The sequence below is a fragment of the Carassius auratus genome, chromosome 6, assembly GCF_003368295.1.
Source record: "Carassius auratus strain Wakin chromosome 6, ASM336829v1, whole genome shotgun sequence".
Classification (NCBI taxonomy): domain Eukaryota; kingdom Metazoa; phylum Chordata; class Actinopteri; order Cypriniformes; family Cyprinidae; genus Carassius; species Carassius auratus.
Window position 1 is genome coordinate 14,805,220 of NC_039248.1, and position 8,236 is coordinate 14,813,455.

Sequence of the window (8,236 nt, forward strand, 5' to 3'; positions counted from 1 at the left end):
GTGTACTAATCTTCTGAGAGTTTCTTTACAGTGCTCAATTACAGTGTTTACTAAACACTCGTCTGCGTTATGTCCAGTCGGTATGATAGCCTTATTCCGGCTTAATGTTTCTGGTATCAGACGGACAGATCACAGGTTTCTCCTGGAGCCTTCTTGATCATCAGGCACGACATTGCAAGGAATTTCATGGATGTCAGGCCAGATCTCCCTGAGGGGCTTCCTGGCCGCTTAGTTGTTGCTGACACATCAAGCGGGAAGTGGAGGTGGCAGTTACGGAAGTCTTCTTGTATATGCTGCCACAGTTGATGCTCCCCTTGCCAGAGGTTTGTACATTTGAGCTTGCCTCTCCCGTGCGGTTTGGCACTTTTGCGATGCTTAGGAATCTTAAAGTACACACGATAAGCTCTGTGTACTTTCTGAAAACCACATGGTGGTACGTGTGCACGCAAGACTCTCTGAAATCCTGTACGGTAAGGGTTACATGCTCAGCTTCGTTCCCTTTCTTGATATGGTTGGCCTTGGTTCCTTGGGCTCCACTCAGCCAGTGTGTATTTATTTATGCACTTCAAGCATCGCTTTCCTCAACATGAAGGGGGTATTTGGGTGGTTCCCGTGGTAATTTAGCAGCACTCCCCTTTACCAAGAAAGGTCACCTATGAGTGCGCTACTCTTTTTCTGAAGAGTTCTTCTCTCATGTGAGATTGAGTTCTCTGTTCTTTCCACAGTGTGCTCCAGCATTATTTCCACAGATCGAGTTGATGACTCTCAAAAATATTGTTTTGGGATGCACCATTCCATCTATGAGCTGCTCTATCAGAGTACCATGAGAGCCCCCTCCTTAGTACATTATTTGAAAATCCATGCTATGGTAAGTGTGCACATGAAATCTTTGCGCACTTTCTGAAATCCACAGTGGTACGTTTGCATGCTAGTACTCTGCATTTTTTTCTAAAATCCTATATGGTGAGGGCTTTGCGCGGTTGCTTCATGCCCTTTCTTGAGTTGGTAAAAGCCTCATTCATCTTGGGTGCCACTCCACCTATGTATTCTCGGATACCTATCTAAACAAGGTGTTGCTACTAGGGATCTGTTGAGACAGCTCCTTCAGCAAGCTTATGCAAGAGCAAGCGGTAGCCCCTGTGTGACAGGCAAGACTTAGTATAAAATGCTAGGTTCTAAGTCGTATCCCTTTAAAGGAATCTTTCTTGATTCCAAACCTTCAGCTCTACCTAGTAGAGCTCTAACAAGTAAGTTGGGTATGTAGCCTAGGCCTTTGACCGGAAGGGGTAATGTCACGGAAAGCCGTCTAATGTCCCAGGGCCAACTCCCATGGAAATGGTAGAGTTGGCACTTAGTGTTCGCCATGATTCTGCCCTTCACTCTCCTCAGCATGGAGGCATGGGTATACTGTTCCCTATATAGATCCCTAGAGGACGTAGTTTGAAGTTCCCTTGAAAGGGAGCATCTGAGGATTCGAATGTAACCATGGTTCCCTGAGTAGGGAATGAGACACTTCATCCTCTCGCTCCCTGCCATGCTTCGGATGCACGCTTCAGACGAAGAAATGAATGACCTGTTCTCCCGGCACCTATTTATGCATAGTCATGCCGGTAGTAACGTCAGAGGCTGTCACCGGCCAACTCGTTGGTGTGTTTTCAATGTATGCTTCAGACATGGGTCACGACGAGGTGTTCCCCATTGTGAAGCACCTTTAAGTTTAAGAATGTATGCATGTGGATATTATTATAAAAATATTCATAAAAATAATGATGTAAATGTAACTCCCTACGAATTAATGCAGTCATGGCCTAGTGGTGTTACGGAATACCACAGGACGCTGAGGATAACAGAAAGACAGTTTATTGAGGCACAAGCAGAGGAGCGGGTAGTGCTGGGTAAAGTGATATGGAGTATGGCTGTGTTGAAGTGATCCGTAGTAGCAGGGTAGAGACGTCAAAGGAGGGAGGTGTACCACACACATGCACAGAGATGGCTGGGAACTTCTGGAGATCGCTGGAGAGAGGTAAGTAGAGATAGAGTTAGTCCTTAGAGTTAGCATACAAGTAAGACCTTGTTGCAAACAAGACCGGGTGCTGACTGGGTGCGTGTGTGTGTTATTTGTAGTGCAGAGGTGATTGGGTTATGATGAGGGTCAGGTGGAAGTGCTCAGTACTCAGGTGAGGGTGTGCATTGTGAATGAGTGGAGGTGGAACCTGGCATGTTTGTAACAGTACCCCCCTCCCCACGGCCAGCTCCTGAGGGCCGAGGACCCCGATGACGTGGTGGACGTCCTCTTCCTCTGGGAGCTGGCCGGTTAGGATGACTGGAGTGGAAGATGTTTAGTAAGTTTGGATCCAGGATGTCGTTGCATGGGACCCATGAACGTTCCTTTGGACCATATCCCTCCCAGTCTACTAGGTATCTAGGTAAGTTGTCCACCACGCCGCTGGGAGTCCAGGATGTCTCTTACTTCGTAGGCAGCACCGTATTCAAGGAGAAGTGGAGGGGGGACTTCGGCTTCACCAGGTTCTGTGGAGGGAGAAACAGAAGGATGGTGAGGCTTAAGGAGAGACACATGGAAAGTGGGGTGAATCCGGTACTCAGGTGGTAATTGGAGTTTGTATGTGACCGGATTGATCTGCTCAAGAATGGTGAATGGGCTAATGAATCTGGGACTTAGTTTGCGGCAGGGCAGGCGCAGGCGGATGTCCCGGGTGGACAGCCAGACCTTCTGACCGGGTTGGTATGTAGAGGCCTTGGATCGCCGAAGGTCGGCTGTCATTCTGCGCCTGCTTAGGCCCCTGCTGGAGTTGGTGGTGGGCCGTGTCCCAGACCCTCTCGCTCTCCCGGAACCAGTAGTCGATGGCGGGGACATCCGAGGGTTCACCAGATCAGGGGAAGAGTGGAGGTTGGTAGCCGAGAATGCACTAGAATGGAGTGAGTCCGGTGGTAGGTTGTCGCAGGGAGTTCTGTGCGTACTCGGCCCACCCTAGGAACTGGTTCCAGGAGTTCTGGTGGCCGTGACAGAAGGTACAGAGGAAGCGTCCAATCCCCTGAACCTTCCTCTCCATATGCCCGTTAGATTGTGGTTGGTATCCGGAAGACAGACTGATGGCCACACCTAGGAGTCAATGGAATGCTTTTCATACCCGGGAGATGAACTGAGGACCTCTGTCTGAGACGATTTCTTCTGGGATGTCGAAGTACTTGAAGACATGGTTAAATAGTAACTTGGCCATTTTCATGGCCGTGGGCAGGCCTTTCTGGCGGGGTCTCGGCAGACCAGGTAATGGGACTGATGATGACCTTTTCTGGGAGTATGGTTTCGGGTTCCTCTAGGTTTTCTTCAGGGGTGTGACAACGGGACAGGGCGTCAGCCTTCACGTTCTTTGCCCCTGGGCGATACGAGATGGTAAAGTGGAAGCGGGTGAAGAATAGTTCCCAGCAGGCTTGTCTTGGATTTAACCTCTTGACAACCCAAAGATACTCTAGGTTCTTGTGGTCAGTGATAACCAGAAAGGTGTGTTTGGCCCCTCCAGTCAATGCCTCCATTCTTCCAGGGCCAACTTGATGGCCAACAGCTCACAGTTGCCGATGTCATAATTTACCTCCGCCGGGTTGAGCTTCCGGGAGAAGGCGGCGCATGGGTGGATGCGACTGGGATTCCCCTGCTGCTGAGATAAGACTGCTCCCACTCCGGTAGTAGAGGCGTCGACTTCAACGACGAAGGGTCGGTTGGGGTCAGGATGTACCAGAAGTGAAGTGGTCATAAATGCATTCTTCAGGGAGTTGAAGCTCTCTGTGGCGACTGGAGTCCAAGAGAGTGATTTTGGCTTATTTTGGAGGAGACTAGTGAGAGGGCTGGTGATGGCACTGTAGTTCTGGATGAACCGTCTGTAGAAATTGGCAGAGCCAAGGAATCGTTGGAGTTCCTTGATGGTGGTAGGAGTGGGCCAATTCCTTACAGACATTCACCTTCCCCTCGTCCATCCGGATGTCACTGCTGTTGATGTTGTAACCAAGGAACTGCACTGAGGGCTGATGAAAAGAGCATTTCTCTGCCTTGAGGTAGAGCTGAAAGGCCCTCAGGCGTTGCAGGACCTCCGCAATGTGACGACGATGTTCTGCTAGGCTCCAGGATTAAATGAGGATATCATCAATGTAGACGAGGCACACTTATGGAGGAACTCCCGGAGCACCTCATGGATAAAATCCTGAAAGACTGAGGGGGCTTTAACAAGTCTATACGGCATCACGCAGTACTCATAGTGGCCAGTAGAGGTTAGGAAGGCAGTTTTCCACTCGTCCCCTCTCGTATCCAGATGAGGTTGTAGGCACTGCGTAGGTCCAACTTGGTGAAGACAGTGGCACCACGGAGATGTTCCAGGGCAGCTGGGACGAGGGGAAGGGGATATCGGAATTTGACTGTTATGTTGTTAAGAGCCCGATAATTGATACAGGGTCGTAAGCCTCCGTCCTTCTTTTCGACGAAGAAGAAACTCGAAGCAGCAGGGTAGGTAGATGGACGAATGTAACCCTGGGCCAGTGCCTCCTTGATGTACTCCTCCATTGCCTTCTCCTCTGGAATGGAAAGGGGGTAGATCCTTCCTTTAGGCACTGGTTCACCCGGCAGCAGATCGATGGCACAGTCCTACGGCCAGTGTGGAGGCAGCTTGGAAGCCCGTTTGGGGCAGAAGATGTCACTGAAGGGGGCGTAGCATATAGGGATGGAGATGGATTGTTTTTCCACTGGGCTCTCAATTGAGGTAGTATAAACTGGAAGAGGTGCAGGGGAAGGTTTGGCTGGGACAGGACAACCGGTGATGCAGCTCTGGAAACAGGAATCGCCCCACTTCAGGACTTCGCCCGTCTTCCACGAGATGACGTGGTAGCGATTTTGAGTTGATGGCAGAGGGCGCCTTAGATGAAGTTACGGCTGACCCAGAATCGAGGAAACTGCAAGAGATACGTCAGCGGTAGTAAGTGTCACAACAGTGGTGAGTGGTTTCATTTGGGACTTCGAAAGGAGAATGGCATTCACCAGTACACTCACTCAGTACAGTATAGTCAAAGGTTTGGACACATTTCCCATCCATGTGTCCAACTTTTGACTGGTACTGTATAGAGAATACAGTATTTAGCCTACATAAACAGAATATATATATACATAAACACATTTTTTGCAATGATAACTCAAATGTGGTGATCAAATATAGGCCTATGTAGTGGAGGCATGTTATTAAAACAATTATCAGTTATTATATTATTATCATATATATATATATATATATTAGAGCCCGACCGATATATCGGCCGGCCGATATTATCGGCCGATATGAGCTAATTGCATTTAAATCGGCATCGGCGTTTATAACGGCCGATGAAACATGAGAAACAGTCTCATATTCTTCACTCATGTTATGAGTGTTGCATAGTTTGCCCACCAGAGGGCGGTCTGCAGCTCCAGAGTTGCAACAGCGCCAGAAATCCACAAAGAAGAAAGCGATCAGCCAAGCCACCCAGGTGAGTCTGTCGTTCGTCATGTGAAATGATTGTAGAGTTAGTTCATACACTGTATATAAAAACGGTGTGGTAGTTCTAGTTAACGGTCCTATCATTATCACTTCTAAATATTCTGTAACATCACTTACAGACGCTAATGCATTGCTATATTAGATTAGCCACAAAGCTAATACCATGTTTATCAGTGGAAGAGCGCGAACGTTAATAAGAGGTCGAACTATAAAGTTAGCGTTTAGTGCTTATTCTATTGCGGTGTGTTTCCCACATAATGACCGCGTAATGGGCCTTTCACACAGGACGCGGTATGCACAGCACTTGGCCGCTGGGTTTAGCGTTGCCCTTCAGATACAACGCGATTTGCCCTGCTCTGCGCTATGGCGTAGGCGGAGTTTTAAAAACTTTTAGCGGGAGCTCTTTCATAGTCTGTTGTTCCTCTTTTCGGTCAGCAGCAAACATGTATCTGTCCCGTTGTAAGAAGCGAGCGATAGCGCTAGTCCTGCTGATGAGAATTAAGAGAGAAGCAAGGAAGAAGAGGCTACCCTCAGGCCCAGGGAACAATTTGGTGAATTCAGGCTGGTTACGTTACTCTAACGCTAATATAGCTTCCTTTTTAGCAGGCCCCTTAAATGCTTGCTATTAACTTGTTTGAAGGTGGTTCTTCTCAAAATTGACAGCGGTGTGTTCATGGCACTAACGTTAACCATTTTGATTCAGACTGCACAAAGAGAAGAGGAGAAGATATACGGGTCCGTTGTGAATGTGTCTGTGAGAGCAAATATAGTGTAGTTACAGTAACTACAGTAGGTGCGTCAGAAATGATTAAATCAGAGGGGACATGTAAATAAATGTGAGCTGAACAAGCGCTTTTTTCTTTTCTTTTTTTTTCTTACATATTGTTTCAAAGCAGCTTTACAGACATAACAGGAAAATGTTGAAATAATATTGTTAAATATAAGGAGGTTAATACCTATTGCTTGACAAATAAAAAAATATATATATATTTCTCATTTTTGCCTATGTAGGAGATCCCTGTTTATTATTATTATAATTCTAATGATGACATGAGTAATGATACATGGTGATATTATTAATACACATGCTTATTCTTTCTATGTCTCTCTTTCTGCCCTACAGATGGCTGAAAAAGGTGAATGATGTAGCAGCAAAAGTGTGGGACTACTTCTGCAAATACTTTAACTTTAGTATTATAATTTATTTACAGTACACACACAGACTGTTAAAATCAGCTTCAACTGGAAGAAAGTAAAAGTGTTAAATGTTTAAAATCAGACTGTTTTTTGATCGTTAAAAAATATATACTTTTGATGTGCAATTGTTTAGTGATTGAGACCGTAATCTAAGGCTTTTTTTTACATAAATCCCTTCTGGAAAATGGTTTATACAGCCCACATACATAGAACAGGCAGATATTTTGCCATTGAATGTTATGTAAGTGCAGCTTATAGGAAATGGGTCTAATATCCAGTTTATTTTCAAAATCAAAATATCGGCTTATAAATCGGCTCTTTTCAAGTTAATATCGGCATCGGCATCGGCCCCCAAAAATCCATATCGGTCGGGCTCTAATATATATATCAAATTGCCAGTGTGTACTAATCTTCTGAGAGTTTTTTTAAAGTGCTCTTTTTAAAGTGCTCAATTAATTGTTTTTGTGTGTGCGTGTGACCTGTTTTTATTTATTCTTCAAAAATAAGAAAAATTCCATGAAATTCCCTTTTATACAGTAATTCCTGTTTTCAGGACTGGATTCCGTGATTTTCTGTGTACACTATTCTGTGTCATCCGCAACACAAGGATAAGTTTTCTACATGTATATACGCTTTGATTTAAATGAAAACAGTGAATCTGTGTAGCATGGCAGACACAGAAGAGTGTAAATCAGCTGATTTTCTCCAAAATGGTGCTATACGGTGATGCAGAGAGACACATAGGAGACAGATTGTTGAGTTATAACAATGATTAATGACAAAAGTTTCATTTTGGGGTGGAGTATCCCTTTAACCTGTTTTAAATATCCTCTAATTGGATCTGGTAAAGAAACTGGACCAAACAGGCAAAGATCTTTGTTCCTTTTGCATCACCTTAAATGACAATGTGCAATTAAATGGCACCAGGCCCAAGACAACAGATTTGAAAATCATTTAAGACATTAAAGGTCCTTGTTAATGTATCTAAAGTCTGAATGAATGGTCAAATTAGCTCAAGAATGACCAAACCAGTGGATAAAAAAATTACTGCAGTAAAGGACATGTCCTCCATCTGTTATGTTTTTAGGTCAAGTGCTTTTGATGGGATCTTTGTACTTGAATTTATAGGGAGACAACAAAACATTGATGATTGTGAAGTAGCCTAAGTACCATGTCAAGCAGAAGGTATTATATACAACTACTTTAAAATTTAAAAAAGCTAAGAATCTTAGGATTAACTAAGATTCAGAAGATTGAAGATGACACTGTATTAAAAAAATTCGACCTGTGATGCTGATGCTTAGTTGTGTATTTATTTCACCTTTTTTCAGCGTGGCACCCATTTAAACATTCAAAATGTCTCTGAGAATGCATCATATAACTGTGGTAACCTATGGACAATTGTGACTGAGCAGAACAAATTGTGTAGGCTACAATCTTCATATTTGGAATTTAAAAAATCCTATCACGGACAGGGATTAGATTAAACTATGATTTTAGTTGTA